Below are 27,385 nucleotides of genomic sequence, written 5' to 3'. Positions count from 1 at the left end.
TGACAATCTGACCACTTGACACCAAATACACTTATCATATGAAAGGAGACTGCATCTCAGCAGGTACGTGTTATTTATTTATTGCAGACCTGTTTCCACCTGATATCGTTGTAAGTTCTCAATTCCCCAGGAAAGAGAATTTACAGAAGTGTTCCAGATCTAATGGTTTCATGTATGTGATCACAGCTGGCTGTTCAAGTAGTGTTTCACCCACACTTACAGACACACTCTCACACAAACACTCACAGACACATACACATAACACACACTCACACACATATATCCAAATTCTCGCAGACACACACACACACACACACACACACACACACACACACACACACACACACACACACACACTCACTAACATGCTGACATTGATGCCCATACTTTAGTGAAGCACACTCAAAGCTGTCCATTTCATCAGTCATCAGTGATGCTGCTTCAACACTTACCAGATAAAACTGGCAGAACGTCCTCTCAGTTACAGTGCGAGCAGATCACTGTTGGAATTTTACCGTATGTTTATTGGTATTGTTTCTGATACAGTCTATTGATTGATTTCTATATAAACACAATAAAACAAAGTACCAGTCAGGTTCACCATCTCTCTCTATCAGTCAGCGAACTGTATTGATCCATCCCACTATTTTGATTTGATTACTGGCAAAGCGTATTGATTGGATCTATCTTTAAAACTAAAATGTGAGAAGGATCCGTTAGTGAGAACTAGATGTTCTTTATATTGCTTTCGGCTGCTACTTTTGAGCAATGCAGAATGACCTGTTCGCAGCGATGAAAGTGACAGACTAGGAACGAAGGTTGATTACTTTATGATGAGGAGATCAGATCATGCCATTTCTAAACCCAAAACAGAACTTCTTTACCCAAGAACTCATAAACACAAGAGATTACTGCCAATTTGTACCCCTTCCCCTCCTCACACTTCCATATTCTGGCTTCTTCCCCTTTCATTTCCAGTCCTGATGAAGGGTCTCAGCCCAATAAGTCAACTGTTCCTTCCACCTCCACAGATGCTGCCTGACCTGCTGAGTTCCTCCAGCATTTTTGGTAAAATGCTCAAGATTTCCAGCATCTGTGGCATTTGCAGAATTCTACAACCAGTCAGAATGCTCTCCATGGTACATCTGTAGAAATTTGGATCACCCCCTAAGTGACTCCGTTGTTCACTCATCCCTCCTCACTGATCTCCCTCCTGCACTTAACCTTGCAAGTGAGAAAAGTCCTGAGGTAGGCTCTGAGCCCAAAACATCGACTGTTTATTCTTCTCCATAGATACTGCCTGACCTGCTGAGTTCCTCCAGCATTTTGTGTGTGTTGCTTTGGATTTCCAGCATCTGCAGAATTTTTTTGTGTTTATGAAGTGCTTCACCTGCCCCTACTACTCCTCCTTCACCATCATTGAGTGTTCGGAACAGTCCTTCTAAGTGAGGTGACCATGATCAGTGATCACTGGTTGCCGTAGCAATTGTGCTAACTGCTATGCTAATATGTTGTCCCTAAATATAAATATGAAACAGTGTTTATGACCCTGACATGATTCAAACATGCAGCCTTCTGATCTGGAATCAGTCCTGCTGCTGTTGAACTAATAAATCTGAATAAGTAGGTATGAAAATAACAGATTTGAAATGTGAAATATTTACTAGTTAAAATATGCACTCAGTCACCACTTCATTAGATACACTTGCTCCTGAATGCAGAATCTGATCAGGCAATCATGTGACAGCAGCTCAATGCATAAAAGCTTCTAGACATTGTCCAGGGGTTTAGACCAAACATCAGAATGGGAAAGAAATGTGATCTGTGACTTTGACTGTGGGATGATTGTTGGTGCTGGACAGGGTGGTCTGAGTGTCTCAGAAACTGCTGATCTCCTGGGATTTTCATGCGCAACAGTGCTTAAGCTTTACAGGGTGCAAGAAACAAAAGGCATCAATTGAGCAACAGTTCTGTAGGCAAATAAGCCTTTGTACTGAGAGAGGTCAGAGGAGAATGGCCAGATTGGTTCAAGCTGACAGGAAGGTGACAGTAACTCAAATAACCACAAATTCCAGCAGTGGAGTGCAGAGGAGCACCTTTGAATGTGCAATATGTCAAACCTTGAGGCAGATCAGCTGCAGCAGTAGAGCAGGTTAGATATACACTCACAAGGAAATCTGCAGATGCTGGAAATTCAAACAACACACACAAAATGCCGGTGGAACACAGCAGGCCAGGCAGCATCTATAGGAAGAAGCACTGTCGACGTTAGGATGAAGCGTCTCGGCCCGAAACATTGACATTGCTTCTCCCTATAGATGCTGCCTGGCCTGCTGTGTTCCACCAGCATTTTGTGTGTGTTGTTTAGATATTCACTCAATAGGTACAAGAAGGGCCTAATAAAGTGACCACTGAGTGTACAGTGAAGATAGTTTTAAGTGTGGGTAGTGACGTTGAGATATGTCTCTACCAAAGGAGGTGTATGTTGCTCCTTCCCTCCCCTAGCCTGCAGGTCACCCTTGGCCAAGGTATTGAACCTGGTTAGCGCCATTCACCCCCCCCCCCCCCCCACCAGATCAGGGTCATGTGAAGCCATGTGAGCAGGTAGTAGATGGTCCTATCAGCAGCTGGTGAACATCACAAGTACTGCTTATGGGACCATTGACATCAGGCAGACGATCTCTGAAGAACATTGATAATGGCTGAGGACACCTGTCCTGTAAAGAAACTGTGCAGAAGAAGGCAATGGCAAACTATTTCTGTAGAAGAATCTGCCAAGAACAATCATGGTCATGGAAAGACCATGATCGCCCACGCCATTCGACATGACACAAAACAAATCTAGATAACCATATGAAGAGGAATGGACAATAAAGGGTGACACAGTAGTATAGTGGCTAGCAGAATAATTTACAGTACCAGTGACCCAGGTTCAAGTCACATCACTGTCTGTAAGGAGTTTGTATGTTCTCCCTTTGACGGCATGGGCTTCCTTTGGGTGCTCTGGTTTCCTCCCACAGTCTACTAATATACCCTTTGGTAGGTTTATTGGTCATTATAAGTTGTCCTGTGACTAGGCTAGGGTTAAATTGGGGATGCTGGATGACACGGCTTGAAGGCCAGAAGGGCCTATTTGGCCCTCTGTCAATAAATATGATGTCATCAGTCCCCCTTCATTAGACATGTAATTGAGTTCAAGAGCCACAAGTTAATGTTAGATTTCTATAAAGCTCAGTTTAAATCACACTAAATCTTTGGTCAGTTCTGAAGAATGTGGAATTTTTAGAAAGTGCAGAGGACATGACAGACAGACAGATAGACATACTTTATTGATCCCAAGGGAAATTGGGTTTCATTACAGCCACACCAAGAATAGTGAAGAAATATAGCAATATGAAACCATAAATAATTAAATAATAATAAGTTAATCATGCCAAGTGGAAATAAGTCCCGGACCAGCCTATCAGCTCAGGGTGTCTGACACTCCAAGGGAGGAGTTGTAAAGTTTGATGGCCACAGGTAAGAATGATTTCCTATGACACTCAGTGTTACATCTCAGTGGAATGAGTCTCTGGCTGAATGTACTCCTGTGCCTAACCAGTACATGATGGAGTGGATGGGAGTCATTGTCCAAGATGGCATGCAACTTGGACAGCATCCTCTTTTCAGACACCACCATCAGAGAGTCCAGTTCCACCCCCACAACATCACTGGCCTTACGAATGAGTTTGTTGATTCTGTTGGTGTCTGCTACCCTCAGCCTGCTTCCCCAGCACACAACAGCAAACATGATAGCACCGGCCACCACAGCCTCATAGAACATCCTCAGCATCGTCTGGCAGATGTTAAAGGACCTCAGTCTCTTCAGGAAATAGAGACGGCTCTGATCCTTCTTGTAGACAGCCTCAGTGTTCTTTGACCAGTCCAGTTTATTGTCTATTCATATCCCCAGGTATTTGTAATCCTCCACCATGTCCACACTGACCCCTTGGATGGAAACAGGGGTCACCGGTACCTTAGCCCTCCTCAAGTCCACCACCAGCTCCTTAGTCTTTTTCACATTAAGCTGCAGATGATTCTGCTCGCACCATGTGACAAAGTTTCCCACCGTAGCCCTGTACTCAGCCTCATCTCCCTTGCTGATGTATCCAACTATGACGGAATCATCAGAAAACTTCTGAAGATGGCACGTCTCTGTGTTGTAGTTGAAGTCTGAGGTGTAGATGGTGAAAAGAAAGAACCATCCAACCATTGCTTGGATGTGAGAGCATATGAGGAAAGGTTGATCGAACTAGGACTTTTCTCTTTGAGGCAAAAGAGGATTAGAAGGCTGATAAGAGGCATTGATAGAGTGGACAGTCATTTTGCCACTGAGGTAATAAAAGAATGCATAATTTTAAGATGATTGGAGGAAAGTATAAGGGGAAAGTCAAAGATAATTTTTTACACTGAGACTGATACATGCTAGAGGCAGGAAACATGTTCTCGATGTCAGGGGAGTCCAGAGCCAAAGGCCACAGTTTAAGAATAAGGGGTAGGCCATTTATAACGGAGTTCAGGATAAACTTTTTCACTCAGAGAGTTGTGGATCTGTGGAATGCTCTGCCTGAGAATGTAGTGGAGGCCAATTCTCTGGATCCTTTCAAGAAAGAGTTAGATAGAGCTCTTAAAGATAGCAGAGTCAAGGGATATGGGGAGAAGGCAGGAATGGGGTACTGATTGTGGATGATCAGCCATGATCACATTGAATGGCGGTGCTGGCTCAAAGGGCTGAATGGCCTACTCCTGCACCTATTGTCTGTTGTCTGTTGGTTGGTGTGTAGAACACACTGTGAAGGTGGTGGTAGGGTTAGTTTCATTAGGAACTTTTAAGCAAATCTTAGATATGCACATAGATGATAGAAAAATTTGAGTTATGTCAGAGGAAAGGGTTAGATTGATCTTAGAGTCATGCTAAAAATCAGCACAACATTGAGGGCTGAAGGGTCTCCATAGTGCTGTATGTTTTATGTTCACCAGCTTCCACCAGTTGTAGCCCATTGTTGCCTGGTATCACTTCCCAGCCTTTATCATTATCTCCATTCTCCCAACTTCCACTTCAACTCCTGATCATCCAGATCTACCTATCACTCACTAGCATTTGCTCCATCCTCCTGTCTACTTCTTGGACTAGGGATTCCCAGCCTTTTTATGCCATGGAGCCTTGGTCCGTTGACCCCCGGGTTAGGAACCCCTGAATGGTTGCATCACTATCCAGCATGGAGGCTCCATTGCATAGGATCACACTGTTTTAGACTCAGCCAGTCCATCCTGGTCACAGCCCTCCCCACCTTCGAGAACGCCTTCAAGAGATGGTGCCTCAAGAAGGCGGCATTCATCATTAAGGACACTCACCATCCAGCACATGCCCTTTTCTTATTCTACCATCAGGGGGGAGGTTTTCGAGTCTGAAGACACGCACTCAAAGTTTTAGGAAGAGTTTCTCCACCTCCACCATCAGATTTCTGAACAGCCAATAAACCCATTAACACTATTTCATTATTCATTTTTTTTATAAAGTCATAGAGTCATAGAAAGCACTACAGAACAGAAATAGGCCCTTTGGCCCAACTAGATAGTGCCAAACCATTAATGTGCCGAGTTCTATCAATCTGCACCCGGATCATGACCCTAAATATCCTTCTCATCCATGTACCTATCCAAATTCCTCTTAAAAGTTAAAATCAAATCTGCATTCACTAGCTGCTGAAAGCTCATTCCAAACCCTATCCACCCTCAGAATGAAGAATTTTCCCCTCATTTTGCCCTTAAACATTTTACCTTTAACCTTTAACCCATGGCCTTTTTTGTTCTTACCTTATCTCAGTGCAAAACGCCTGCTTACATTTATCCCATCTACACCCCTCATAATTGTGTATACCTCTGTCAAATCTCTCCTCAATCATCTACATTTTAGGAAATCAAGTTCTAACCTATTCAAACTTTCCCAAAAAGTCAGGTTCTCATGTCCCGGCTACATGCTTGTAAATTTTTTTCTGCACTCTTTCAATCTTACTTACATCTTTCCTGTAGGTAGGTGACCAAAACTACACACAATATTCCAGCTTAGAACTCACCAACATCTTAAACAATTCCAACATAATATCCCAACTCCTGTACTCAATACATTGATTTATGAAGGCCAATGGGCCAAGAGCTTTCTTTATGACTCTGTCTACCTGTGATACCACTTCCGATGAACTACGGATCTGTATTCCCAGATTTTCTGTTCTACTGCACTCATCAATGCTTTACTGTTCACCATTTAAGACCCACCATGGATGGTCCTCCCAAAGTGCAACACTTCACATTTCACAAACAGGAGAAAATCGACAGATACTGGAAATCCGAGCAACACACTCAAACTGCTGGAGGAACTCAGCAGGCCAGGCAGCATCTATGGAGAAGAGTAAACGGTCAACATTTCAGGTCAAGATCCTTCATCAGGACCTCGCATATATCTGTATTAAATTCCATTTTTTTCCATTTTCCAGCCGGTCCAGATTCCTCTTTATGCTTTGATAGTCTTTCTTTCTGTCCACTACACCCCCAGTCTTGGTGTCATACACAAATCTGCTGATTCAGTTTACCCCACTTTTATCCCGATCATTGATATAGATGATAAACAACAATGGACTCAGCACCGATACACGTGGCACACTGCTAGTCAAAGAAGCAACTGTAAGACCATAAGACCAAAAACATAGGAGCAGAATTAGGCCATTCAGCCCATCAAGTCTGCTCCACCATTCCATCATGGCTGATCATGGATCCTATTCAACCCCATACACCTGCCTTTTCACCTTATCATTTGATGCCCTAACCGATCAGGAAATGATCAACTTTCACCTGTCAACATCAACCTGTCATCTATTACCACTTTCTAGCGTCTCTTGTGAAGCCAATGCCTAATCCAATTTTCTACCTTATTTTAAACGCGAGGTAACTGACCTATCTCCAATGCGGGACCTTGTCAAAGACCTTGCTATTGTCTATGTAGACAACATCCACTCCTTTGCTTTCATCAGCTTTCATGGTACTTCTTTGAGAAACTCAATAAATTTGGTTAGACACAACTTACAAAGCCGTGTTAATAATCCATACTCAGTCCCGATCTATCCAAATACTTTAAAATTTGGTCCCTTGGAATATCTTCCAATAAATTTGCCACTACTGATATCAGGCTCACCGGTCTATAATTTCCTGGTTTATTCTTAGAACCTTTCTTAAACAAGAGAACAACATTAGCAATCCTCCAATCCTCTAGCACCTCACCTGTGGCTAAGGATGTTTTAAATATCTCTGCTAGGATCCCTTCAACTTCTGTAAGAGCCTCCCACAGCATCTGAGGAAACACTTTGTCATGTCCTAGGGATTTATTCGTCCAACTTGCATCAAAAAAATTTAAACATCTCCTCCTCTGTAATCTATATAACATTCATGCCTTTGCTGCTGCTTTGCTCACTTCTATAGATCCTGTGTCTGTCTCACAAGTAAATACAGATTTCAGAAATCCATTTAAGATCTCCCGCAACTCTTTAGGGTCCACGCATGGATTACTACTTGAATCTTCCAGAGAATTAATTTTCTCCCTTGCAATCCTTTTGCTCTTAATATATCTGTAGAAGCTCTTAGGATTCTCCTTCACCTTGTCTGCTAGAGCAACCTCATGCCTTCTTTTAAACCCCCCCCGCCCCCCCCCCGATTTCCTTCTTAATTGCTCTCTTGCATTTCTTATTCTCCTCAAGTACCTCATTTGTTCCTGTCTGCTTATACCTGCTATGCACCTCTTTTTTTTTACTTTAATCAGAACATCAGTATCTCTCAAAAACCAAAGTTCCATAATTCTGCCAGGAACATACACACTCTATACTCTCAAAATTTAACTTTTGAAGACCTCCCATTTACCAAGTTCATCTTATCCAGAAAACAACCTGTCCCCATCCACACTTGTGTTGTGCTCATCTCCATTTCCTACAATACTCCTTGCATTGATATACATGCAGCTCAGATTAGTCCCACCATTTTCGACCTTTCAATTCCTGACTTTGCATGTAGGCTTAACAACATCTTTCTCCTGAACAACTCCACTTTCTGTTCTGGAGCTCTGGTTCCCATCTCCCTGCGATTCTAGATTACACCCCACCCCAACTTGTGCAGCACTAGCCGACTTTCCTGCTAGGATATTAGGGCTTTGACTAGCTGCCAATCCAGACATCAGAAGTTTGGAGAGGAGAGGACCTCAATCAGGTCCACTGCCTGAGGATAAAAGGCAGCAGCGGGTCACAGCAATGAAAAAGAGCTTTGACCAGCAACTAATCGGCATTTGGGATTGATTAGTAAGAACAAATTAAAAGAAGGCAAGGGAAAGTGCAGCAGGCATCATCAGACTAGCATGGATAAGGCAATGGTTGATTGGCAGGAGGCAGAGAGGAAATACAGGGAACCTTTTCTGACAGGTTGCCGGTGACTAGTGTGTTCCGCAGTGGTCTGCATTGGGACTCATCCTTTTTACGTTACTTGTCGATGATTTGGATGATGGAATTGATGGCTTTGTTGCAAAGTTTGCAGATGATATGAAGATAGGTAGAGGGGAAGATAGTTTTGAGGAAGTAGAGAGGATACAGTAGGTCTTAGACATTAAGAGAATGGGCAATGAAATGGCAGGTGAAATACAATGTTGGGAAGTGTATAATCATGAAAGGATTGACTATTTTCTAAAAAAGAGAAAAATTAAAGATCTATGGTGCAAAGAAACTTGTCTATCCTTGTGCAGGATTCCTTAAAGGTTAATTTGCGGTTTGAGTCTGTGATGAGGAAGGCAAGTGCAATGTTAGCATTCAATTCTAGAGGAATATAAAGGCAAGGGTTAAATATTGAAACTTTGTAAAGCACTGGTGAGGCCTCACTTGACATATTTGAGCAGGCCCCATTCCTTAGAAAGGATCTTCTGAAAGTGGAAAGGGTTCAAAGGAGCTTCACGGAAATGATTCCAGGATTGGATGGTTTGTTGTATGAAGAGTGTTTGATGGCTCTGTACCTATATTCACTAGAATTCAGAAGATTGAGGGGCGATCTCATTGAAACCTATCAAGTGGTAAAAGGCCTTGATCGAGTGGGTGTTTGCTATGGTGGGAGAATCTAAGACCAGAGGACATGGTATTAGAATAGAGGAGTGTCCTTTTAGAATGCTGCTGATGATGAATTTTTTTAGCCAGAGTGTGGTGAATCTGTAGAATTCTTTGCCACAGGCAATTGTGGAAGCCATGTCTTACTTTACTCTACATTACTTTACTTTATTGTCGCCAAACAATTGGTACTAGAGCGTACAATCATTACAGCAATATTTGATTCTGCGCTTCGTGCCCCCAGGAGTACAAATTGACGGTAAATATAATAAAAATTTAAATTGTAAATCATAAATAGAAAATAGAAAAGGGAAAGTAAGGTAGTGCAAAAATGTACATTTAAGCAGACAATGACAGTTTCTTGATTACTCAGGGCATGAAGGGATATGGAAGAAGGCACAAAATTGGGGTTGAGAGGAAAATTGGATCAACTATGATGAAATGGCAGAGCAGACGTGATAGGTCAAATGGCCTAATTCTACTCCTATATCTTACGGTCTTATTAGTCCCTCTCCAGTTCAGCAAGCTGTACATTCTGTCTCACCTTCACAGGAAGACAGCTCAATGAATCAAGAACCTGTAGCCTTCCCTCCTTCATCAACTCCTCAGCCATATGTTAAACTGTATGATCTTCCTATTTCTGACCTCAGAAGAAAATGCATGGGTAGCAATCTTGAGATCACAACCCTGGAGGTCCTGTCCTTTAACTTTGCAACCATCTCCCTGAACTCACTTTGCAGGACTCATCACCCTTCATTCCCATGACATTGGTACTGACATGGGACACAACCTCAGGCTGCTCACCCTTCCACTTAAGAATGCTGTAGATTCAATCCAAGATGTCCCTGACCCTGGCACACGGGAAGCAAGAACCCATCAGGGAATCTAATTCTCATCCACAGAACCTCCTGTCTATTGCCCTCGCCAACAAATCTCCTATCACTACAGCTATTCTCTTCTCCCCCTTCCCACCCTTCTAAGCCACAGAACTGGGCTCAGTGTCGGACACCTGACCACTGTACCTTTCCTCCGTTAGCTCATCCCGCTTAACAGTATCCAAGTGATGTACCTATTGTTGAAGGGAGCAGCCACAGGTATACTTTGCACTAGCTTCCTCTCCCCTTTCTCCCTCCTGGCGGTCATCCTGTTACATGTGTCCTGCACCTTCCCGAATGATCCGGAGTTAATCCTGTTCCAGCTCCAACTCCTTTACATAGCACCTGGATGCACCTCTTGCAGGTGCAGTCATGAGGAACACTGGAGGTCTTCCTACCTTCCCATATTCTGCAAGAGGAGCATCCCAATATCTTGTCTGGCATCCCCATTCTCTAAATGTGCAATATAAAAGAAAAAAAGAAACATAACAAAAAGAAATCAACTGAAGGCTTCTTGCCAAAGGCTCCATGAGCCAAAACCTCAACTCTCCACTCTAACACTAGCCCCCTCACACAGTGGCTGCTCCCACAATGGCCACTGCACTTAAGCCATATGTCCTTTTATTGCTTCTTGCCAAGTGCCTAATTACGCACAATCTGATATCTCTTCATGAACTGTGGCATGCAAAATCTGATGACTGCCCCCACTTGATTCTTTAAAACTCTCTCTCCCTCTATGCAAATCGATGTCTCCTCAGGACTGTGGTGTGCACAGTGTGCTGACTGCCCTCACTTACACTCTCTCTCTCTTTATGCAATCCAGTGTCTCCTTGGGATTGTTCCCTGTCTATTTATCATGTTTTGTATCTTAATTTTCATATCTTTACACTCTTCTATCGCTGCAAGGCAATAAAATTTTATTTGATTCTATGTGTCCACCTGTTCACTTCCCTCCACAGATCCTGCAGACTGACTGAATTCCTCCAGTAACCCTTTCCTCGCTCCAGGAGAATGAACAGTTCAGCTTAGAGATAGGGAGGAAGATCATGTAGCATGAAGCTGTTGGGCTGAAAGGCCATGGTGTGTGCTGTATGCTCTGTAGAACCGAGTGCAACCTCACACTGATACTGGATGGGTAACATACAAAGGCGATCAATAGATGGGCAGCACGGGAGCTTAGTGTTAGCACAGTGCTTTTTAGACCAGCAACTGGGGTTCGATTCCTACTGCTGTTTGCACTTTCTTCTCATGACCACATGGCTCTCTTCTGGGTTCTCTGGTTTTCTACTGCATTCCAAACATGCATGGGCCATGGTTAGTAAATTATAGGGTGTTAGTTTGGCCTCAAAAGTCGAGCAACACTTATGGACTTCTCTCAGTACATAGACTGTGCTGATTGTTGATGCAAATGATGCATTTCACTACATGTTTCACTATACCTGTGACAATACAGCTAATCCTATCCTTAAATAAATGTGCAACTCAACTGTATTTTGAAATGCAGCCTGTAGAAGTGCTCCTGTGAGGTTGCTGATAAAAATCTGCAATGATACCTTAGCAGGAGACAGAAGCACATGTTAGAAGACAGCTTCTTTGTCTGCCTTCATCTCCCTCCCTCAGCGAGGAAATGGAAATCACACCCTCTGTGACAATGTGATGAGGATGAGTTAGCTCGCACAATGAAAGCCGAAAACCTGAGAGGTCCTCATTGTCGCAGCTGTTAATTCAGTTTCTGTGCCGTCCCGCTTCACTCTCTTTCATTTGAGGTGGGCTTAACGCGGAGAATCTCTACATTCCAATTCTTGCACGGCATGTGCCCCTGAAGTAATTTCTCCATCAATGGTGGCCAGGCCTTCAGCTGTTAAGACTGGAGATTCTCTCTCAGAGGAACCTAGAAAGAAGATAGGGATAATGCATGGGAAAACTTTTATCACACAAATGATTTGGAATTCACTGCATGAAGGTATGATCATTACCTTTACAAGAAATTGGATAAATATCAAGGGTGCCTTGCAGGCTTAGTGGTTAGCATTTTGCTATTACAGTTCAGGGCATTCCAGTATTTGGAGTATAACTCCAGCATCCTCTCTAAGTTTCTTTGTTACTTCCCTGACTGCGTGGGTTTCTTCCGGGCGCTCTGGTTTCTTCCCACATTCCAAGAATATAGTAGTTTAATTGGTCACTGTAAATTATTCTGTGATTAGGCTAGGGTTAAATAGGTGGGATGCTGGGCGGCGCGGCTTGCTAGGTCTAAAAAGCCTGTTCTGCCCCGTAAATGAAAATAAATATATACAATTTTAGAGGACAGACAAGGGATTAATTTGAACTTTTTTTCAAAGGAGCAGGATTGATCTTGATATTGTCCTCTGATTCTGTGATGACTTTCAGAAACTTACTATTTTAGTCAACTTTCAAAAGTATCAAAGTTTCAATAGGTACATTTAATGTCAGAGAAATGTATACAATATACATCCTGAAGTTCTCTTTTTGCAACCATCCATGAAAACAATGAATGACAGTTAAGTGTTAGAACCTCAAAGTCCCCCCCAGCTACCCTCTCCCATGCATAAGCAACAGCACAGCAATGGCCCCTTCCCCACCAGCAGAAAAAGCATCAGCACCCCCCACCCAGCACTCAAGCATACAGCAAAGCATCAATAAAGTCTTGCAGTATCCCAAGACTACTCGTTCACCCGGTAATTCGACATACCACAGGCTCTCTCTCTCTCTCTCTCTCTCTCCCTAATAAGGGAAAAAAAGGTGGTTCTGTTTCACAGCGAAAGGGGAGTCATGACAAACAACTCGCTGATTTACGATGTTAAAAGTCTGTTGCATTGCTTTTTCCAAGTTCTGTGTGCAAAGTACTCGGGCACACAGCCAGCAGCCAGCTTGCTGCTTTCGATCTTCCATCTTCCACGACACTATAGGAACATAACAATGTTGAAAGTTCAAAGTAAATTTATTATCAGAGTACATATATGTTACCATATACAACCCTGAGATTTATTTCTTTTGGGCATACTCTATAAATTCTCAATAGACTATACAGCACCTACGTGAGCATTCAACCAGTGTGCAAAAGACAACACACTGCAAATACAGAAAGAAAGATATAACAATAATAAATAAATGAACAGTAACTATCAAGAACATGAGATGAAGAGTCCTTGAGAGTGAGTCTATTGGTTGTGGGAACATTTCAATGATGGGCAACTGAAGTTGAGTGAGGTTATCCCCTTTGGTTCAAGAGCCTGATGTTTGAAGGTAATAACCAATGTTCCCTCTAATTTTTAGTAGTCAGTGTGTGCAAAAATCTTATGTTGTGCAAATTTTTTTTCCTGTGACAAAGGTATGTGTGCACTGAATGCACACATCCTAGACCTCCTGACTGGGAGACCTCAGTCAGTCCGGATTGGAGGCAGCATCTCCAACACCATCACATTGCGCACGGGCACGCCCCCCCCCCCCCCCAGGGCTGTGTGCTTAGTCCTCTACTGTTCACTCTGCTGACCCATGACTGCTGCAAAACACAGCTCAAACCACATCATCAAGTTCGCCGATGACACGACCATGGTGGGTCTCATCAGCAAGAACGACGAGTCAGCTTACAGGGAGGAGGTGCAGCGGCTAACGGACTGGAGCAGAGCCAACAACCTGTCTCTGAAGGTGAACAAAACATAAGAGATGGTTGTTGACTTCAGGAGGGCACGGAGTGACCACTCCCCGCTGAACATCGACGGCTCCTTGGTAGAGATCGTTAAGAGCACCAAATTTCTTGGTGTTCACCTGGCGGAGAATCTCACCTGGTCCCTCAACACCAGCTCCATAGCAAAGAAAGCCCAGCAGCGTCTCTACTTTCTGCGAAGGCTGAGGAAAGTCCATCTCCCACCCCCCATCCTCATCACATTCTACAGGGGTTGTACTGAGAGCATCCTGAGCAGCTGCATCACTGCCTGGTTCAGAAATTGCACCATCTCGGATCACAAGATCCTGCAGCAGATAGTGAGGTCAGCTGAGAAGATCATCAGGGTCTCTTTACCCGCCATTACAGATGTTTACATCACACGCTGCATCCGCAAAGCAAACAGCATTATGAAGGACCCCACGCACCCCTCACACAAACTCTTCTCCCTCCTGACATCTGGGAAAAAGGCTCCGAAGATTCGGGCTCTCACAACCAGACTATGTAACAGTTTCTTCTCCCAAGCCATCAGACTCCTCAATACCCGAAGCCTGGACTGACACCAACTTACTGTCCTCTACTGTGCCTATTGTCTTGTTTAGTATTTATTGTAATACCTACACTGTTTTGTGCACTTTATGCAGTCCTGAGGAGGTCTGTAGTGTAGTGTAGTTTTTTTTGTGTTGTTTTACGTAGTTCAGTAGTTTTACATAGTTCAGTAGTTTTGTAGTATTTCATGTAGCACCATTGTCCTGAAAAATGTTGTCTCATTTTTATTGTGTACTGTACCAGCAGTTATGGTCGAAATGACAATAAAAAGTGACTTGACTTGACTTGACTTGACATGGCCCAGTTTATGTAGGTTTTTCAAAATATTTGACATAAAACTGCACAGAATAACAACAAAATAAGATGCAAATTTAAGTCACTCAGTTATTTTTTCTCTCTCCTGTCTTTGGCATTTACCCATTCTTTGTAAACTCTATCTAGACTAACAGAACTTCCATCCAGTTGATAGCTTTTGATTCTCATTAACATATCCAAATGACATTCACCTAAACGGTTTCTCAGCTTGTTTTTGAGTTGATTCATTATGCTAAAACGTCACTCACAGTCTGCACCAGGCACAAGAAAGGTTCCCCCAATGTCCATCAACTGTGCAAGGTCACAAAACTGTTCATTTTGAAGTCAACTTATTTGCCAAATGACGCTTCAAAAAGTCAAGTTTCCAAACATCATCCCATTTCTTTCCACTAGCAAATTCTCCAACAACTTTCCCACCACGACAATACAAACAGATAACTCCAGTTTCTGAATCATAAATAAATATTTCTCATAGCTGAACGTTCATGATTTCTACTATTTTGTTAAGCCATTCAACTTCCAACAAATTTGCAGTTCTTTTGCGCTTCATGCCCTTTGCTTCTTTTCAATTCGACAAAGTGAATCAATTTTTTTTCAATTAAAAACTTAGTAAGCTATTTTGAATTTTGAAGGGTTTGAAACAGATCTTTGTAAGCTTTACGATATGAACACTGTCCGCCAAAGATTGCTGCCGTCGTGATGCAGCTGTATAAACCGGTACGGGAAAGGTGAGGTGACGTAAATTAGTGACGTGCATTGTGGTATTTGAAAAACCGACTGACTAGTTAACAGAAACATTTAGCTAAAAGGTTATTTTTATAAGTATAATTATTAATTACTGCATTATTTTAGGTAACTAACCTTTTGTGCACACAGTAATTTCCTTTGTGTGCTGGTTGAAAAACGTGTGTGCGTGTGCACACGTGCACAGCTTAGAGGGAACATAGGTTTTAACTGTTCCTGAACCTGTCTGCGAGTCCTGAGGCTCCTGTATCTTCTTCCTGATGGCAGCAGTAAGAGGAGAGCTTGACCCGAATGGTGAAGGTCCCTGATGATGGATGCTGCTTTCCTGCGACAGTGCTCCATGTAGGTGTGCTCAGTGTTGGGCAGGGCTTTACCCATGATGGACCGGGCCATATCCACTACTTTTTTTGTAGGATTTTCGGTTCAGGGGCTTTGGTTTCTCCATACCTGGCTGTGATGTGGCCAGTCAATTACCGTCCATCACACATCGATAGAAGTTTTGTCAACATTTGCTCGAGGGGATGCTAGTTCCTTGCAGAACATCTCATCAAATTCTCTCCCTTGCACAGCACAGCAACAGGGCCTTCTGGTCCACATTGTGTGCGCCACACATGTTACCAACTTAAATTTATCCTTTCTTCCAGCATATAATCCATCTCCCTCCATCCTTTGCAAAATCCCATGCCTATCTAAAAGTACCTTGAACCCTCCTATCGTGGTCGCCTCCACCACTAACTTTGTCTATGCTTTCCTCTGATCTACCAGTCACTGTGTAAAAATCTTACCTTGCACATTCTCTTTAAACTTTCTCCCTCACACCGTAAAGCTAAGTCGGAATCAGGTCCGTTACTGCTAACAGCGTAACGGTTCGCGTGACAATATTACGGCTCAGAGGCTTGGAGTTTAGAGTTAAATTCCAGCATCCACTGTAAGAAAGTTTGTATTTTCTTCAAAGTTCAAAGTAAAATTGTTTTCAAATTACATACACGTCACCATATCACATGATCACAAGAGCAGAAGTAGGCCATTCGGCCCATCGAGTCTGCTCCACCACTCCACCATGAGCTAAACTATTCTCCCGTCTTGTTCCAATTTCCGGCTTTTTCCCCATATCCCTTGATGCCCTGACTAATCAGATACTTGTCAATCTCCTCCTTAAAAACCCTCAATGACCAGGCCTCCACAACTGCATGTGGCAACAAATTCCATAAATCCATGACCCTCTGGCTAAAAAAAATTCTCCTCATCTCTGTTTTAAAAGGGTACCCTCTAATTCTAAGACTGTGACCTCTATATACAACACTGAGATTCATTTTGTTCTTGATGTTCACAAAAAAACACATTAGAATTCTTGTGAGTGCTTAGGTTTCCTCTGGGAGCTCTCCCACATTCTGGGTGCTCTCCTCCTCCCACATTCCAAAGACATACTGGTTAGTAGGTTAGTTGGTCATTGTAAATTGTGCTGTGATTAGGCTCGGGTTAAGTAGGTGGGTGGCCAGGCCATGTGGCTCTTTGGGGCAGAAGGGCCTGTTTTACTCTGTGTCGCTAAAAAATAAATAATCGTATGCTGTGAATTTTTTTTGTGGCAGCAGTACAATGCAACACATTGAAAAACTACAAGTTACAAGAAGAAATATACAAGAAATTAATAAGCAGTATAAAAAGTGAATGGTCCACGAGCCCATGAACACTACCTCATTATTCTTTTTGCACTATGTGTTGCTTTTGACATTTGTAGTGATTTTTTTTCTTTCTACTGTACTGGTGCTGCAGAACGGCAAACTTCTCGTCATGTAAGTTAGTGCTAGTAAACCTGATTCTGATCAGCGACGATACTGATTGAGGGAGCAGGGCTAAGAAGCTGCAGAGCCCATTTCGAGTTCAAATGGTGATGTTTATATGTCACTGTGTCTCTTTTCAGTGTGCAAAATCTCTATCCTGAAATATACTTGTCAATTCACCACTCACAGCCCTCTGTGGTCAGGGTGCACAAATATCTGAATGAAGATTTTCTTCCTCAGCTGAGTCCCTGATAACCAAATTCCTTATCTTTAGAAAAAGGCTCACAGCACTAGGCTCATCGAGCTGCAGAAATAACCTTTCGACTCGTACCCTGTCAAGCCCTGTAAGGATTTTATATATTAGAGTGAAAATCAACCCATCGTTCTTCTGAACTCCAGAAAATAGCTTTCCCTTCTTATCCTGTCCATCTGCAGATGCCGATGCCTTGCAAAAAATATCTGGTTAAGGCAAGCTGGCTTCAGGAATACTTTTGACCTACAATTGGGATGACACAATAGTGCAGCATTTAGGATAACAGTATTACTGTGTCAGTAACCCAGGTTCAATTCCCACTGCTCTTTGCAAGGAATTTGTACGTTCTTCTTGTGTCCATGTGGCTTTCCTCCAGGTGCTCTGGTTTCCTCCCACATTCCAAAGAATGTGTTAGTAGGTTAATTGGGTGGCATGGGCTTATTGGGTTGGAAGGCCTGTTACCGTGCTAAATTAAACAATCGTGCAGTGTGCTCAAATTGGCTCTAACTGTGATATAAGCAACAGCACATTTATTAATCTGAAGTAACACACACAGAAAATGCTGGGGGAACTCAGCAGGTCAGGCAGCATCTATAGAAAGTCAACAGAGCTTCTTACATCATACCCCCTATCTTCCCCACCCATCTGGTGTCACCTATCTTCTTCTATCTTGTCCTTCTTCATCTGCTCCCACCTTCTTATTCTGGCATCTTTCCCTTTCCTTTCCAGTCGTGATAAAATGTTTTAGCCTGAAATATCAACAATTTATTCCTTTCCATAGATGTTGCCTGGCCTGCTGAGTTCCTCTTTTGTATGTGTTGCTCTAGATCTCCGGCATCTGCAGCATCTCTTGTGTTTGGCTGAAACTTCTCTATTAATCAATATACTACAATGTGCTAAAACATAAACAAATAAAGGCACATACAGAAAAAAAGCCGCATTGAACATTCCTTCATAGGTTAAATTAAAATGGTAGAGTTATATTGTCCAGTCAGCTGATCTGGCTGAGGTTTCTTGAGTCTCATTTAGATTTGAGAGTTTCCATCAGTATTATGGTTACTGCACACAAGCCTCAGCTTTGAAAACTTTTATACTAGAATCGCCACAGTGTGGTTAGTCAGACCAGCATCACCAATTGTCCAGTTTTCACTAGTTCTGCAGTCTACCAATTCCAGTTCCTTGCATGTCATTCACCTCCATCCCTCCAAAATTCCTTAGACAGATTACACTTCAAAATGTTCAAAAATTTCCAAGTGCGTTGATTATCAATGTATTACACATTATACAACCATTAGGTCGGCTGGTGGTGCAGTGACATCAGCACCGGACTCCGGAATAGAGGTTCCCGGGTTCGAATCCAGTCAGGCCGTTCCTGAGTACACTTTCCATCCGTGCCAAGTTGGGTGTTGAGCTCACAACTCGACCTCGTAAAATAAAGAAAAATCTTGCAAAATGTCTGTGTGAGGAGTGGCACGCCACACAGTCCTTCATTCCCTGCCTTGTAAAGCATGAAAATGCCCGACACTGGCCTCTCAGGCCTGAGTCGATGTCATCATCTTCATCATCATCATCAACCTTAAGATCTGTCTCCTTACTGACAGCCACAAAACAAGAAACCTTACAAACACCCAATGTGCAGAGAGAGAGAAAAGAAAATATTGTGCAAACAATAAAGATAAGGAAACGTCATTTTGAATGAAAGTGAGTCATTAGACACAAAGCCCAGTGCAGCCGGTGCAGGCCTCAGCCTTAGCCTCAGTTCAGCCCAGAAAAACGTTGCAGATGTCGCAGATGTGAAACTCGGAGCAGCCAAAGCCTCAGCCTTAGTGCAGCAAAGAGTAGAGTAAATATCGTGGAGGAGCAAGCAGAACCTGTCTGACCTTTGACTCTGGTCCCAACACCCCTCCTTTTCAATGCGCCCAGCCTGGTGTTTAAATCATTCAAACATCGGATACAGATTCAGATTCAGATATAGATTCAGATTCAGATTCAGATTCAAATTCAGATTCAGATACAGATTCAGATTCAGATTCAAATTCAGATTCAGATTCAGATTCAGATATAGATTCAGATTCAGATATAGATTCAGATTCAAATTCAGATTCAGATTCAGATTCAGATATAGATTCAGATTCAAATTCAGATTCAGATTCAGATTCAGATATAGATTCAGATTCAAATTCAGATTCAGATTCAGATTCAGATATAGATTCAGATTCAGATTCAGATATAGATTCAGATTCAAATTCAGATTCAGATTCAGATTCAGATATAGATTCAGATTCAGATTCTGATTCAAATTCAGATTCAAATACATATTCAGATTCAGATACAGATTCAGATTTGGATACAGATTCGGATTCAGATACAGATTCAAATTCAGATTCAAATTCAGTTGTCAAGAAGGCAGCTCATGACTATCTTCTCACATTCAGATTAATTTCTTCATCACACATAGAGGATTGTGCAAAAGTCTTAGGCACATATACCTATATAAAGCTAGCGTGTCTAAGGCTTTTGCACAATACTATAGTTATTTAATGCATTGCACTGTATTGCTGCCACAAAAATAGAATACAGATTTCATGATATATGTGAGTGATGATAAACCTGATTCTGATATGGGTCCCTATTGTGGACTGAGGGTAGGAAAGGGTCAGGGAGAGGGGAATCATGGTTGGGGAAAGGCCAAGGGAGAGGGGAGGAAGCAGGAAGCATCAACGAGCCATTCTTTAATGATCAATAAACCAATTGTCTGGAACCAAATGACCTTGCCTGGTGTCTCAAAGCTGGGTGTGTCTGCACCTGTGCTACACAACACCCCTGGCACTCCTTCTCTGCCACCCGTTCCACACACATCCCATTGTGCTCCATCCTCACCATTCCCAACATCCTTTGCTCCCGCCAGATTTGCAAACTTGCTCTCTGCTCCACATTGACAAATACAATACTGTGCATAAGTTTTAGGCGCCCTGCTATAAATACGTGTCTAAGACGTTTGCAGAGTACCATATATGGAAACATACAGAGAAAAGTGTCATTTGTTTTAACAACCAGCACACCTAAGAATGTGCTGCAGATATCCAGCAAGTGTTGTCTCACAGTCCGGCACCAACACAGCATGTCCACAATGTTTAGCAGAACAACACAAGCAACAACAACAAAACAAAATGAGACAACAACGGGAAAACATTCTGGTGACTTTATTCTTGCTTCTCAGTCCTGAAGAAGGGTTTTGGCCCCAATTTACATTGGTTCACACCAATGTAGAGAAGGTTGCATAGGGAGGATGGGATACAGGAGTTGATACCAATAGATTTGGAGATGAAATGTTGCCTCACCTGGAAGGGCTGTTTGGGGACCTGAATGGAGGTGAGGGAGGAGGTAAATGGGCAGGTGGAGCATTTCTGTTGCTTGGAGGGATATATTCCAGAACGGAGATTAGTGGGGAGAGAAGAATGAATGGGCAAAGAAATCACAGGGGGAGTGATCCCTGCTGAAAATAAATAGAAAGGGACCCGTAAAGATGTGTTTGGTGGTAGGGAAAGTTGCAGAGAATGACATCTGTTGAAGATGGTGGAGGTTGCGGAGAATGACATCTGTTGAAGATGGTGGAGGTTGCGGAGAATGCTATCCCCAGGATGAGTCTTCACTTTCTAGGACCTCAGAGATGTCCATCTTTTTCAAAGAAACTTTTTCAAAGTTGCCCTTGCTCCATCATTGATGCTGCCCTCACCCGTATATCCTCCACTTCCTGGACATCTACACGCACCCCATCTTCCCGCCACCTCAGGGGCCATCTTGGCTGTAGTATCTGCTTGGTTGCATTTAGATAGAATGGGCATGGAGAGGGTATTTCTTTTAGGTGGGAGAGTCTAGAACCAAAGAGCACAGCCTTGGAATATAAGGGTGGCCCTTTATAACAGAGATGAGAGGGAATTTCTTTAGCCAGAGTGGAATTCACTGCAACAGATTGCTGCAGAGACTAAGTCATCAGTTATATTTAAAGCAGAGGTTGACATGTTCTTGTTTATCAAGTGCATCAAAGGTTACAGGGAGAAGGTAGGAGAATGGGATTGGGAGGGATTATAAATCGTCCATAATGGAATGGCCCATCATCAATGGGCCGAGTGGCCTAGATCCATTTCCATGTCTTGTGCAATAGGCACAAACTGCTGGAGGAACTCAGCTGCTCAGGCAGGATCTATGAAAATGAATAAACAGTTGAAGTTCCAGGCCAAGACCCTTCTTCAGGTCCATAGGTCCTGAACAATTTTTTGGTGATACTTGCACCTGGGAACTTGAAGTTTCAACTATCTCCACCTCAGAATCATAGATACGGAGAAAGGCATAGATGCAGACAGTCAAGAGCATATTGCAGGTAAAGTAATTGTGCCAAATTCTCTTCTGGGACAAGTACAAGTTTCTGTTAAGATCCATTTCCTGAGCTGTTCTGTCTGTTCCCTGCTGTTAGTACAGATTAGCATCTGTAAAACTTGAAGTGCCACATAAATTGTCAGAAAGGCAACACGTCAGGAATTTTTTGTGTCTTTCAAGTTAAGCAACGAATTCGTACTGGGTGTACAATGGAATCTGTGAGATATATTGAAGCTTCTATATGTGTCTTAACTCTGATAGGAAACTTACAAGACGTGAGTGAACAATTTGTTCTTTGATAAACACAGTAACAGTGCTGTTAATGTTGCAAAAAGTTCTGTGGTGTAGCAGTGAGCATTACACTTTACAGCATCAGCAATCTCCAATAGACCATAGAAGCAGAATTAGGCCATTTGGCCCATTGCCATTTCACTGTGGCTGATCCAGTTTTCCCCTCAGCCCCAAGCTCCTGCCTTCCCCCTGTTTCCCTTCATGCCCTGACCAATCAAGAATCTATCAAACTCTGCCTTAAATATACATAAGGACTTGGCCTCTATAGCAAAAAATTCCACAGATTCACCACCATCTGGCTAAAGAAAATCCTCCTCATCTCCATACTAAAATGATGCCCCTCCTATTCTGAGGCTGTGTCCTCTGGTCTTTGACTCTCCCACCATAGGAACCATCCTCTCCACATCCACTCTATCAAGGCTTTTCACCATTTGACAGGTTTCAATTAGGTCACTGCTCATTCTTCTAAATTCTAGTGAATTCAGGCCGAGAGCCATCAAGTGTTTTTCATATGACAAGCCATTCAATCTCAGGGTCATTTCTGTGAACTCCTTTGAACCCTCTCCAGTTTCAGCACATCCTTTCGAAGACAAGGGGCCCAAAACTACTCACAATACTCCAAGTGAGACCTCACCAGTGATTTATAAAACCTCAACATTACATCATTGCTTGGGGGTTCAATCAATGTAGTTACCTGTAAGGAGTTTGTACATTCTCCGCTGTCACAGCGTGGGTTAAAGATAATGCTAGCTGACCTGCCAGCATCTTCGATGCACTTAAGTCATGATTTGAGCTTCCTTACAGGTTTGTGGATGGTATTAATCTGGTATTTCTTCTGGACCCTAGGGATTGGTCCAGAAACTGTGGAAATATAGGGAAGACAAGTGGTAGTGACGGGTTCCTCCTTGTTGTTAGTTCTCCTGGTTTTCTCATTGGGCCTTTTGAGGGCCCAATTGATTTCCATCATCTTGTAGCCAGTCTGTACAAGGACTCAGGTTGGCTGGCATTTACAAGATTAGAGTGTAGGACTAGGCCAGACGGGACGCACGGTGGAGACCCACATCAAGGCGCGCAGGTGTTTCGGTTGGGTTACCCAGAGAAATCGGCGGTAGCAGAACATTGCACTTGCAGTGGCCATAGGATTGACTTTGACAACACACAACTATTGTGTCCCCCCCAGTGGCTTTTGGGACTGCCTGCTAAAGGAAGCCATTGAGATAAAACTAGAGGGAAAGGTTTTTAACAAAGAGGAAGGTCTCACTCTGTAAGAACTGGAATTCAATTGTAAGCAAGGTGGGAGAGCAGAAACCTGATTAGATGAGGACTAACCAATCAAGAAGGACGGATGGCAGGGGTATAAATACCACTGGACTAGACGTGCCCAAGCATCATCCCTACTGAAGATGGCAGAGTTTGTTATCAAAATAACGGTAATAATTGATACCTATACCCAGCTGGAAGCCTGAGAAGAGTTTATTCATCACATACACCTGGAAAATACTGGATCCTTTTTCACCGGGTGCTTTGGTTCCCTCCTATTTTCCTAAGACATATGGGTTAGTAGGTTAATTAGTCACATAGGTGTACGATTGTTGGGCCAGAACTCATATTGTATTTCTAAATATAATAAAATAGTGAGATGCCCTCCAATGTGCTTCACAGATCCCAGTCAGCAGTGAAGTACTGCACTAGTATGGGGGCCAATCTGAAAGATCATTGAACATTGGTACTGAGGGGAGGGGACGAACTTATATTCTAGATGTAAATTCTCAGACTTTTCAATGCACATGCCAAACCTAAGACCTGAGAAAAAAGGAACACTATAGATTCCTTTCAACGAATGATATCCGCAAATCAATTGAGCATTTACAACAAATTGACAGCAGCAAGGTTATTTCAGTCAACATGAGCTCTTTAATCAGATTAATTTAATTACATGTACTTAAATTCCCCAGTTGTAGTCATGGGTCTTAGTATCTCTAGAATATGAGTGAAGACCTGAGTTAATAAGGCAAGGCTGAATAGGTTAGGATTTTATTCCCTGGAGTGAAGGAGAATGATGTGAAATCTTATGGAGTTATACAAAACTATTCAGAGTAGAGGTAAGGTAAACGCATGCAGGCTTTATCCTCTTGGGTTGGGTGAGACCAGAACTAGAGCTTATAGGTTTAGAGCGTTTTAAATGAGATAAAGAGCAAACTTGAAAATAAAGGACAAAAAGATGTTTGTGAAAAGCAAAGTTAAATAAATAGATTTTGAGTTGCTGTTTGAAAGTGTCAATAGAGTCTGTATCTCTTATCAAAAAAAGCCGATCTGTCAATTATCTTTTTTGGGAAATTGTTTAAATTTAAGAGCCCATCAGAAGAGGAGCTGAGAGATCGAGCAGGATTATAAAACAAAAGTGATTCTCTGATGTACTCCAGCCCCAGACCATTGAGAACTTTAAAAACAAGAAAGAGAACTTTAAAATCAATTCTAAATATACAAGAAACATTTAGGTTGCTGAAATACAGTGATCCTGAGCAAGGCTTTTTAAAAGCTTTTGTGTTTTTGGACAAATATAGGACATACTTTATATAATCCATTCAGCCATCTGCCAAGCTTCAATTAACCTGAGGCAGTTAAATATCTTAAGTGCATTTAATTGCTTTGGTCTGTAACTCTCAATATTCTTGACTCACAAAAATCTATAACTTCGAGGGTTGAAACTTTCAACTGACTCTTAAACTACGGGAAAAATAAGCTGGAAGTCCTGATTAGGACATTGGAGGTGGAGACGGTTATTAACTATAAATTCTTAAGTCTGATCATATCAGATATCTGTCCTGAGACAAGCAGGTAAGTGCCATCACAAAAAGAGGTCACAAAAGTGCCTGTACTTTCTCAAAAGTCTGTGTAGTTTCGGCATGTTTTCTAAACTTTGACAAACTTCTATGGATGCAAGAATATCCTAACTGGTTGCATACAACATGGTCTGATATGGATCACCAATGTCCAGGAATGGAAAAAAGTCCACGGAAATTGATGGATACAGCCCAGTCCATCGCAGGCAAAGCACTCCCCTCAACTGAGCACATTTACAAAGAGAACTGCCACAAAAAAGCATCATCCACCATGTAGGCCATGCTCTTGTCTTGCTGCTACCTTCTGGCAAGAGGTACAGGAGCCTGTACAGGGCCCACATCAGCAGGGTTAGGAACAATAATTAACCTACAACCATCGAGCTCCTGAACCAGCTAGATAACTTCACTCAGCTCAACTCTGAACTGATTCCACAACCTACAGGTTCACTTTCAAGGATTCTACTACTCATGTTCTGAGAACTGTTTATTTTTTACTTAGACAATTTGTCTTAACTTGCATAGTCAGTCTTTGTTTATGTTTATATTTTTTCAAATGCTATTAAGAGTTCGGCACGGACTAGAAGGGCCGAGATGGCCTGTTTCCATGCTGTGATTGTTATATGGTTATTATATTTCTTTGTTTTCCTGTAAGTTGTCTGCAAGAAAATGTCAAGGTAGCATATGATAAATTTACTTTGACTGTGACTTTTTGGGACAAGAGAAAATCTGCAGATGCTGGGAACCCAAGCAACACAGACAAAATGTTGGAGTAGCTCAGCAGGTCAGGCGGCATCTATGGAAAAGAATAAACAGCCTTCCTTTTGGGCCAAGTCCTTTCAGCAGGACTGTCTGCCGAAAGGTCTTGGCCTGAAATGTTGACTGTACGTTTTGTCCAGAGATGTTGCTAGGCTTGGTTGCTAGGTGTGTTGCTGTGTGTTATTCACTCATTTTTTTTGCCCTTCGTATGAGTTCTTATTTTTTGTGCGTGTTTGATGTTCAATATTTTCTTTGAATGAGATCCATGGTGTTTCTTTGTTTTGTGGCTGTCTGCAGGAAGATGTATCTCAAAATTATATACTACATGCATACTTTGATAATAAATGCACTTCTGAACTTTTGAAATTTGACTTTAACAAACTTGGACAATTTCAGATTTTGTGTCTGAAGAGATGTTTCTTGACGATGTACAAGACACAAGATGCCAGAGGAATTCAACAGGTCAGGCAGCATCTATGCAGGGAGATAAACAGTCAGTGTCTTGAGCCGAGACCCTTCATCAGGACTGGAAAGGAAGGGGGGAAGCCAGAGCAGGGAGGTGGGTGGACAGAAAGGAGAGACAAACTTGCAGGAAGAGGAACTGGCAGGAGACCCACACTTTAAGCAAGACTGAAGCAGTGTGAATGAGCTCATAAGGTGGCAGTTTCCAATGACCATGGAAGTAGAGTTGAGGCTTTCACTATAGGGTCAGAAAGACTGTGTGACTCTGCACACCACCCTTATTCAGGAACATAATCCCACCCTTATGTTTCACACTGTGTGTGAAAATATCTGAACTCCATCCCCAGCCACACAGTCTTGACCAGAGGAACTACAGTGGTTCAGGAAGATGCCATACTACCAGCTTCTTTAGGCCGATTAGGGATGGGCAATAAATGCTGGCTTGGCCAATAAAGGACACAACTTGCAAATATAACCTACCCCATCCTGACTTCACTCCAAACCATTTCCCTAGTCTTACTTGGAACCTAACGTCATGTATACACAAAGGATTCTGCAGATTCTGGAAATCCAGGGCAACATACACAAAATGCTGGAGGAACTCAGCAGGTCAGGCAGCATCTATGGAGAGGAATAAAGAGTCGACATATCATGCTGAGACCCTTCTTCAGAATTCCTGACATTGTTTTACTTGAAACCACTAATGCAGAGAGAAACACACACACACACACACACACACACACACACACACACACACTTACTTTATCTATTTGTAAAACCCACTGGTGGCCAGTGAGATTTGATTAATCTGACTGAGCAAAGACAAGTGATGAAACAGGACCCGAGAGACATTTTACATGTCGAGAAGTTTATTGGTAAATCTTCTCAGTTCGCTTCCCCACTCTCTGCACCAGCATACCAATGCCATTAGATTCTTTCATTTCACTGTGCTGTAGCCTCCTTGTCAAGCAGGCTCCTGGTTACAACAATGCGGCACAATACTGCTCTCATATTGGGAATTCAATTTAAGACTAACATATGATTCTGGAGTTGGTTACAGATGGTCTCTCCGTATTTATATTAACATTCCTCTTTTTCCTGAATGCAGTGTATTCTGGGAAGGCAGGAAATGCCCTTTCATAACCTTTGGCATTTACTTTGCTTATACAGCTTTGTGGATTCAAAACATTCTCTCCCCCTTTCTTTGTCTTTGCTAACTCAGCCTCATATGTGCCATATGCCTCTCTTTCTGTCTCTCTCTATCCTTCTCTCCCTTTCGCTCTTTAACTC

Source organism: Hypanus sabinus, chromosome 17 (genome assembly GCF_030144855.1).
Source record: "Hypanus sabinus isolate sHypSab1 chromosome 17, sHypSab1.hap1, whole genome shotgun sequence".
Lineage (NCBI taxonomy): Eukaryota > Metazoa > Chordata > Chondrichthyes > Myliobatiformes > Dasyatidae > Hypanus > Hypanus sabinus.
This window is presented reverse-complemented; position numbering follows the sequence as displayed.